General features: G+C 39.2%; 1 protein-coding gene across 1 annotated transcript in view; it reads left to right on the top strand.

Moving 5' to 3' along the window:
- Positions 1-3,060: 3,060 nt before the first annotated feature.
- The window catches only part of DRD1 (dopamine receptor D1), a 102,413-nt gene continuing 94,968 nt past the window's right edge, over positions 3,061-10,505 (top strand). Inside the window, exons 1-2 of the mRNA XM_040344557.1 lie at positions 3,061-3,612; positions 3,942-4,856. The gene's annotated coding sequence lies outside the window, so the exon portion shown is untranslated. The remainder of the gene's footprint in view (positions 3,613-3,941; positions 4,857-10,505) is intronic.

Genomic DNA, 10,505 nt, shown 5'->3' with positions numbered 1-10,505 from the left:
AGGAGGAAGCCGTGAGTTTTGAAAAATGGATGCCCGCGACCTGACAGGTACACTGACTATCACGGAAGGAATGGGACCAGGAGGCACCCGCGAGTTTTGAAAAATGGACGTCTGCGACCCGACAGGTACACTGACTATCACAGAAGGAATGAGACCAGGAGGAAGCCGCGAGTTTTGAAAAATGGACGCCTGCGACCCGACAGGTACACTGACTATCACGGAAGGAAAGGACACAGTGAGAATGGGCACAGTAAGGCTGCAATTGGCACAGTAAGGCTACAATGGGCACAGTCAGAATGGGCACAGTAAGGCTTCAATGGGCACAGTGATGCCTCGTACAGACAAGCGGACCTGTCCAATGAAATTGGTCCGCGGACCGTTTTCATCAGACATGTCCGCTGGGATCATTTGGTCTGATGGCTGTACACAGCATCAGACCAAATTCCCCGCGGATAGACAACGCTGTGACGGCGCTGTGACGTGGCGGCAACGTGGCGGCGACGATGACGCGGCGACGTGCGCGAACCCGGAAGTTCAATGCTTCCACGCATGCGACGGACCAGTTTCAGCGGACATGTTTGGTCGTGTGTACGAGGCCTAAGGCTACAATGGGCACAGTAAGGCTGCAATAGGCACAGAGAGAATGGGCACAGTAAGGCTGCAATGGGCACAGTAAGGCTGCAATGGGCACAGTAAGGCTACAATGGGCACAGTAAGGCTACAATGGGTACAGTCAGAATGGGCACAGTAAGGCTGCAATAGGCACAGTAAGGCTGCAATGGGCACAGTAAGGTTGCAAATGGGCACAGTGAGGCGTGCAAATGAGCACAGTGAAGCTGCAAATAGGCAGTGTTGACCCTCTTTTCCGCTTACAGTAGCTGCTGCATTCTCACCCTAGGCTTATACTCGAGTCAATAAGTTTTCCCATTTTTTTGTGGTAAAATTAGGGCCTTGGATTATACTCGGGTCGGCTAGTATACAGTTATTATTTATTCTGCAACAAGCAAATATTTAAAGACATTATTAGGTAACCACACACAGATTATTCACATAATAAAGGGAAGTTTAGTGTTGGTTTCTGGCAATATGCTACCATAAGTTATACATCTCTTCGGACTCACTGTGGAATTGCTGGTGGTAGTACACCCATTTGAGTCTTTTTATTCCTCCACTTACATTGTTCAAGGCATAAACTGTAAGGTGGGTTAATCCAAAGCAGACATAGACTAAATTCACTTATGAGGCTAGGGGGTGCCCATGTAAATTTGATAAAATATGGGGCCCTTGGACAGAACTTGTCAACACTTACACATTGCCAGAGGCCTACAATTTCCTCTGGTTTTAATATGGTGGAGGAGAGTTGAGCATACTTGGATACAAACTACTAGCTTCCATCTTTCTTTCGGTTAGCTATTTGATATACTTATCAAAGTCAGGCATTACCTTACCTCTACAGACCTCTATATGTAGGTGTACTGACTGATTGCTGAATCATTTTTTCTGTGCCCTATTTGTACATGTTCCTGCTAAAACAGTCTTGTTAAAAATGACAATAAAAAATAGTAAAAAAAAAAAGACAAATAAACTGTTCACTTTGCAAGCGAAGTTGTACTTTGTAAATTAACTTTCCCCAAAGCTCAATGAATGAGGTTAAGCTCTGCTGACTTCTATAATCCAATCTTGTGCAAGCAAAACTGTGTTTTTTTGTTTCCTTGAAGGTGATTGGGTATTCTTCACAAGCTGAAATGTCACCAAATTCACTGGGGAGATTTATTTTGCAAAGTGCAACTTCCCTTGCAAAGTGAACAGTCTATTTGCCAAAATAATTCATCCCTTAGATCCTTTTGATTTCTTCTCTAGCTTGTCTTCTGTGACAAAATAAAAAAAGCCAGATCAACTCTGCATCTTTTTTATCTAGCATTTTTGCCACCTTTAACTAGTTTTAGCATGTTGGGGCTGATTTTTTTTTAAAGGAATAGAGGCTAAAATAGCATGTTCACTTTACAAGGGAATTTGGTCCAGCGCTTGCTGAATGTGGTAAAGGAAAATAAAAAACAGCATTTTCCCTTGCACAATTGGATGATGGAGGTCAATAGTGCGTCAATACATTCACAAAGCACTGGTGCAAATAAGATGAAGCTGTTTTTTATTCAATTCATGGCCATTTGCTAGCCAAAATATTGTTGTGTTTATTTCCTTTGCACATGATTGGGCAATGAACGCAACATATTTACTATAATTCACTTTGCAAAGTGAAAATTTTCTTTCCTAAGTGCACAGGCTGTACTAAAGTAAATCCTTTCATGCCTTTTTGTGCATCTTGGAGCATTTAATACACTTAAATGCACAATAAAATGCACATCAGTGCATGCCAAAACACACTAAAGCGTATCAGCGTTATGCTGCAGCTTCAACATTCTACATGTGCTAATGTGAAAAAGAACATTGAGCGCGTACTTACAACAATAGCAGTAAGAAGAATTGTACATATAGAAATACTTTTTTTAAGCTAAGAAACTATTCAGCATGTTTACCAGCCAGCCAATTAAAAGAAAAGAAAATAGATTTTATGCTATTTCATGGTTTGATCGAACAATAGCCTTCTATATGTTATATTTGAAACTTTCTATTGCCTAACTGATCGAAATATGTGGTTGAATTTACCGATCATACTATGAGAACAATGTTTCAGTATTTGTTAACATGACACAAGTTTCTATTGCTTCACTAAAAATGTAATCTATAAAAACTCATTGGAGTGGGAAAGCTAATATTTGTCTAGCTCAATACTCAAATATGCTTGCTGTCATCCATATGTACCCAAAATTCTCACTTCTTGAACCTGTCAGGTTTTTTTAATCGATGTTTGCCTAGGGTAACAACTAATAATCAGCCGCACTTGTTAAATTAAATCATTTTGTACGTTTTTATTTCCTTTGATAGCAAACGCTAAATTGACACATCGACGTTGATAAGCAGAGAGCAGTCTTTCTTAATATCTTTTGTTTAAGTGAGGCTGATTCAGTATAATGCTGCACAAATTGGCTGCCTTTGGGTATGCAGAAGTATTACATACTGTGAATTTAATCAGGAAGCAGAAAACAGTTTCATCATAAAACTGGTTTGCTTTTCTTTTATTATTGCAAATGAATTTATAGTTTGCACAGACATGACAAACATTATAACTAGCCTCCCAATCTAAACACAAGCTAGATTTGATTTGTTAACACATAATAATCCTGCATTTATTTTATTGTGTTTGCATATATGTAGCAGTCATATGATACCTGCTTAACTCTAAATTATTTTCATTCAAGAGTGCATAGCGTGTACAACAAACACTATGATGTCCCTCTTGTCTATAGTGTGATACCATGGATTGCTGCCTGCTGCTGTTTTCAAATGCAGCCACTAGAAGGTGCCATGCAGCCACTTTCCCTTCCCAGGACGTCAGCTAATCTAACAATGAAACAAGAGCAGGCTGCGAGAGACAACGACACTCTCAAAGTGAAGAAGACAAGGCAGCATTGTTTTATGGGGAAGGCTACTTTCATCTACTACATGATGAGATCAGAATCATCTTGAGGATCAGCTGAAGTCTCCTAGATCCATGTAAGTGATCCATGTTTTTTTCTGTAGACTAGCTTTTAGCCTTCTATATCACAAATACAATTTATATTTTTACTTTGATCATCAAAATAGTCATTCAGAAAAAGGTGTTCAGAAGATATACAGCTTATATGTTTCATCCTTTTTTTAATTTTAACTGTTTACATTTAATATGTCATTACTTCATTTCAATGTTGGAGATCAGTTTATGTGATGCTTTGTGGCTAAGGACAGTCAGGTAAATAGCATCAATGGTAAAGGTGTTTTATTAGCATTTCACATATTTTATTGCAGTTGCATGAGTTCTGATGGAGCCATGTGTATGTTTTTAGGAAGACCCTTCAGATGCGCAGAACATTTTGGATGCTCAAGGTGTGCAACATTCCCTTGTAATTGGGCTCGGGTAGACTTGCGGAACACAATGCCATGGTGGTTTAGAAGTATAAACCATACTAAAGGAGACACGTTAAGGTCTTGTTAGTTTGCGTCAAGACCAACCAAATGCCGTTTTCCAATGTAAAAATGCAGCGTGATGAAAATCCATCAGAAAAGACTCAATCTGGAGGACAACAGCCAGGTATTTTGTATCTGGACCCTTCATTCATATATACAAGAAAAATCTTCAGGGATCCAAATATCTGAATACAAAACATGATACCAAGATAAGAGTCCTTGGCAGTAACCCTAACCTGTGTTGAAACGTCATAAAAATTAAAGACTCTGGAAATATATTCTAGATAACCTAGAACACTTAACATTAGGTGTCACACAGATGTTCTGTAGCTTCTGGACCTCACCTGATGCATATGCTCTAGTGCTTTACTCTGGAGGACTCTGAACCAACTACTGACCTCCACGTCAAAACCTTCATCAGAATTTGGAATGCCAATATACTATCACTGCTTGTTTGAGGATATTGCCCAAGGCATGATAAATCTAGATAGCTAACAACCTGCCTTTGGCAGAAAGAAAGTTTAATCGTGGGCATTTAATTAGAGTACCAGAGCCGGAAACAAATGTGTTTTGTCTTAGTTTTTATCCATGGATCTTAAGAAAAACACAAGAAATAAATATAGAAATGAAGTGATTTGCAGCCATGCCTCTGTCTGACAAGCAAGAAGAATGTAAAAGTACAGCTAAAAACCAAGAAAGATTGAGTATGAAAATCTATAATCAATACAACAGATGCCAAGACAATGCAAGAGCTACCTTTGCTTCCGGAAGGGATCAAACCTTAGCGGTTCCAGGTACAGTATTGTCATTTCTGCTCTGTGATGTGTACATGAGATTGGTTGTAATTATCCAAGTCATCCACTAAGCAGTGCAAAGTATGGCTTTAAAGACATCTGCAGCCTCTAAAGCGAAATGTTATAAATAAATAATGTTGTGACATTTATTCTGTGTGATACATTTAGGGCTGCCTCATCCAGCCTACATTGCCCTAGTTATGCAGACTGTAGTAATGAAGCACTGTATGTGCTCTTTTAATGGTTGAATAAAAATCAAGCTTTATGGAAGATTATAATAAGGATATTCTGGAGCTTAATTAAAAGTCTTTTTGAGTCCTACAAATGCAGACCAACTATACTGCATATTTATGGTGGCTTATCGGCTGACATAGAAACTCAACAAGCTAACGTGAAGGAGCTAATTATAATAGCCCTCAAAGTATATGGATTTATAGCTAGATATAAATTGAGATAGATAGGTAGATGGATAGGTAAATAGATATGCATACACAAATATTGATAATTTCTACTTGTTTTACCCAATAAGTAATGTCTGCACTGATATATATATATATATCTATATATCTATACTGTGTATAGATATATAGATATATATACTGTACAGTACATACACATACACATACATTTTGTATATTTTATATACATTGTGTGAACCCACAATAGTTAAAGGGGGGGTTCCGCAGGTATTCTTTTTTTTTTAAACATGTTTCTGGCGCTGTTACCTCGGTTAATGTCGTACTCACGTGTCCTAATATTAGAGCCGCCAGCATTGTCATTCTGCAAGAAAAGATGTTTTATAGAAATCTGAGATGGACGTTTCCATCTTGCTTGTGGGCACTCTGAAGCCCACAAGCAAATCCTTCCGGGATATGGTGAATGCTGATGTCCCAGCATTCACCGCTCTATCCCGCGCATGTGCAGTGTTGACGGCGAGCAGCGCCATCACAACAACCGGCGTACTGAGAAGTTCACGCCCCGTTGTGACGACATACATAGCATTTTTTCTATCAGCCAGAGCTCAGAACGTGCACTGAGCAGCTGATAGAAAAGGTAAGTGTATGGATTTTTCTGTCTGCCCTCAATTCACATTTTAATTGAATTCATTCTAATTTAATAATATTAAAAAATTTGATCAAAATAATGTAAATTTGTTGTGATGTATGTATGTATGTATAAGGAGTACAGGTGTGTAATGGCATTTTACACCTGTGTTCCCTTACTTAAAATGGCGAATTAGTATCTGCCCTCGTCACATGACCCGCTTGCCGAGTCACGTGACCCGCGAGATAACGCGGGATTACAGTATAGATCGTCTCCTGGGAGTCTCAACACATCACTCCCAGGAGACATTGAGCACGGCCGGGGAAATCTAAAGACACGCCCACTCCCGCGGGGAATGAAACCCGGAAGCCACATACAATGCACGATTCTAAAGGTAAACATTGACCTACGAAAAAAAAAAAACCAATGGATTGCACATCTGTGTATGCTGCTGCTATGAGTGAGACAAAGTTGATATTTAGGGTGAACCTCCACTTTAACTGTCAGTTCCTGTCTTTTACTAAATATGCAATTCTGATACTTTTTTGCAGAATTGTAATGGTTGGTCGTGACTTTTTTTTTTAAAAATTGCCGGGTAGAATCACAGGTGTACCACATAGTACTGAATATATGACATATAAAGTTGTCCATATATATTAGATAGCGGTTTTACGTTAGAACATTTAACCATGGAAAGTTGATTAAAGCGATAGCAGGATTTGCAGACTTCTGCAGCATTTGTGTGACCACAAGGAAAGTAGTGGGGTACTCACCTAAAAAAATGTGTAAATAATACAAATTTTAGGAGCCTGGCAAGAAATCAATATGTATTTTCCAGGACACGCTATCAGGTGCCATCCTTTCACTCTGGAGTTTCCCTACCCTTGTAATGTTTGAATTGTACAAAGAGTGTCATTCAGTGATTCAGCTACAGGATGCTGCATGGCTGCAATAGTGTGCTGAATAATGAATAATCAGGAAAATAGGAGATTCAATTTAAATTGTACGGGACACCATCCGGCAGCGATAGAAAGAGTAGGCAGACTGTAAAGGGCCTTGTGAGTTAATGAATTCTGAGTATACAGAGAGCCATCTTTCAGTATTTGTGCTCTAAGTGCTTCAATGACTCAAGTGTTATATAACTAGGAGCTCCAGACTTGGTATTTAACGACTTCAAAACCAAATGTTCACTTTATACAAGACAGCTGTGAATGGTTGCTACGAACCATACATAATCATTTAAACGTCCCTTTTTATAATAGCTCTCAGAGTAACTAAGAAAGAAAATGTTAGCACATAATAGTAGAGTGAACACTGCTGTGCAATGGTAATTAAAGTATGGTTATGTACTAATGCATATCCCCTGTGCACACCCTTTATTTAATAAAAATTAAATAGTGGTCCATTGTATGCAGCTCTCACTCTATACCTAAATATTAGAACATCACTGTATCTTCAGTGTTTGCTATAGATTATTGTGAAATTTACTAAAGGGGGGTAAGTGGAAGATCATCCCTGAAAACCTGTGTTTCCATCGCTCAGCGACATATTGATTTTTTTTTATAATTTCTTTTCAACCTGCACCATCTTTGGCAAAAAAAAAAAAAAGTCTTTATAGAAAAAAGTGATCTCTTTTTCGTGATTTACATTGTCTGTAGCAGGTCCAAATGTCATACACTAGGGTGTTCAACCTTTTGACCTTTCTGGTCACATTGGATGAAGAGCAATTGTCTTGGGTTACACATAAAATAGACTATAAATAAGGATAGCTGATGAGCAGATCACAAGTTAACGATCACTAATACATGACACAGATGATGTACCTATCTGCTAAATAAAACGTTATTGTTTTGTAATTTTTCTTGTTATAAAAGTTAAAAGAGGGCAACTTAAAACTAGTGTGATATTGGCCCTTTTTTGTTTTGTAAATGAACGCATCAATATGTGGTTCCATGAACGTAGTAGCAATTCTCAATGAATTCTCAAGGGGCTCATCAGATATTTTGGTTCTAATTTTACCCTACCGTGTTTCGTCCTTGAAAATAGTTGCTCACAATAGGTGCTGCTTAAAAGTGATGACACAAATAAGGCACGGTTATGAATATTTTTCTTTGAGAAGATAAAACTCCAGTTAAGAGACACTCTCAAATTTTTCTTTGGCCACATGTGTTTACTAAGTTAACACATTTTTACAAAAGTTTTTTAAAAATCAAAATTTTTAAGTAAGTTTATGATTTTATGTTTAGCTGAATTCATAATTATCTTGGGCCACATGCGGCCCATGGGCCACAGGTTGGACACTCCTGTCCTACATAATAGAGACAGTGGTAAAAAAGATGAGATATCCACACCTTGAAATAGATTTCCATTGTGTATGCATTGATCTATTTTTTTAACAGTTTGATACATTTGTATTATATGCTAAATAGCAAAAAATTACTTCAAAGAGGAGGAAGAAGTTGACTTTTAAAGGGAAATCTAGTTTATGCAACGTTGCCCCTAAACCTTGCAAAAATACTAAACTTGACAACCTGTAATATATATGTTTCAATAAATACATTTTCAACACAATATATATATTGAATAATATAGTTATTTTACCCATCTTTTTATGGTTATTTTTGGCCTGGCCTGAATGATTCTGCACCATGTTGATTTTGCACCATAAATCTAAAGCCTAGTACACATGGGCCAAATGTTGGGCGGCATTGACCGGTTTGATAGAAAACAGCCGACAGCCGTTCAGCCAACTTCAGTCGATGAGGCATGAACGTAAAAGGTCTGCCGATCGTCTCCTGATCAGACCGGAGTGTTCTGGTGTGGGGTGTGTCACCCCTGTCAGAATACAATAGCACAGCAGGGGAGATCCCTGTACTATCATCAGAACATTGGCTCCTCAAGAGCAGTCAGTTTTTTTTTCATTCAGACCTGCTGGGTTGAACGAAATAAATAATAGTGTGTACTAGCTAGGCTTAAGTTCCCCTTCAGACCTGTTGATGCTTTTGTGGTTCTTTACCACACACATATGTGCCATTGCACTGTGGCAGCCAAGAAAGAAAAAAACACTTGACCCTTTTTTGTAAAGCAGTGCATCACAACAGATTGCATGTGTACCGTAGTGTGCAGCCACATGGGTTGTTGTAATTTAGGGTGTCATTTTAAATAAATCAATATGCCATTTATTGCAAAAAACGCCATTACCATGTTACCAAACACACATTTTAGTTATATAGTTTTTAGTTGTTGCAATGCATAGGTCTCAAGGCAGCCTAAAGGTCACATTTATTGACTGTTAATCTATATACACATAGGGGGTTAATTATGAAAGGCAAATCTACTTTGCACTACAAGTGCAAAGTGCACTTGAAATTGCACTGAAAGTGCACTTAGAAGTGCAGTCGCTGTAGATCCGAGGGGGACATTCAAGGAAAATAAAAACAGCATTTTAGATTGCACATGATTGGATGATAAAATCAGCAGAGCTTCCCCTCATTTCCAATCTTCCCCTCCGATCTACAGTGACTGCACTTTCAGTGCAATTTCAAGTGCAATTTGCACTTGTAGTTTGGATTTGCCTTTTGTAAATAACCCCCATAGTCAATCAGTGCAGTGCAACTAAAACTACTAAATGTCCAGTCCTTGGTAAAGATCATAGGAGAAAGGCCAAATACAGTACCATTCAAAACTCTTGTGTCAATGTAAGAAAATGGAAGAACACCTGGGGTGATTAACTCCCACCACCAATATAGAGACTGGTCACTCACTTTAGACCATTGACCCCAAATGAACAGGATGGTCTATTGTGCTTGTCCTACTACGGGGTAAATGTACTGAGAGGCGTCAGGTCCCAATATGGAGATGAGATCCCGGGTAACATCTAAATGAAGCAAAGAAGACTAATCCTGCTCTCTGCTTAACTTGCTGAACATTTATTAAATGTAAATAGAAACACTCATATTAAAACCACTTGAATCAGGCATATAATGGTTACACTCATGAACGGCTGGAGATGTACACAAATGGCTCACACTCGAGCAAGGAGAGCGGCAGGTGACATCAGTTGGTGCAGCTCCATCTCCCGTATGTGTTACGTCCCACTGGACTTCATCAGTGGGGACTATATACAGTTGCAAAAGGCTGTAAAATAATAGATACATCTTTTACACTTAGCCAAAAGTCATGGGTAAGCAGTTCACTGATCACAATACCCTTTGAAATACTGAGCATAAGCTACCCAATCTTTAGTCCTGTAGGGGTTGATTTACTAAAACTGGAGAGTGCAAAATCTGGTGCAGCTCTGTAAAGTAACCAATCATCTTCCAGGGTTTTTGTCAAAACTTAAAGCGGAGCTCCACCCTCCACCTCCACTCCCACTCATCGGAACCCTCCCCCTCCCTCCGGTGTCACATTTGACACCTTTCAGGGGGAGGGGGGTGCAGATACCTGTCTAAAGACAGGTATTTGCACCCACTTCCGGCCACACAGTCTGCGGGTAGACTGCGGGCAGGACGTCAGATCCCGTCCCCCCCGTTGTGTTCTGGGAAACACTCGGCTCCCAGAACACAGCAGGAACCAGTCAGCACGGCGCATCGCGACTCGCGCATG

The sequence above is a fragment of the Rana temporaria genome, chromosome 3, assembly GCF_905171775.1.
Source record: "Rana temporaria chromosome 3, aRanTem1.1, whole genome shotgun sequence".
NCBI lineage: Eukaryota > Metazoa > Chordata > Amphibia > Anura > Ranidae > Rana > Rana temporaria.
The sequence above is the reverse complement of the archived record's forward strand: the minus strand, read 5'-3'. Positions and strand labels throughout refer to the sequence as shown.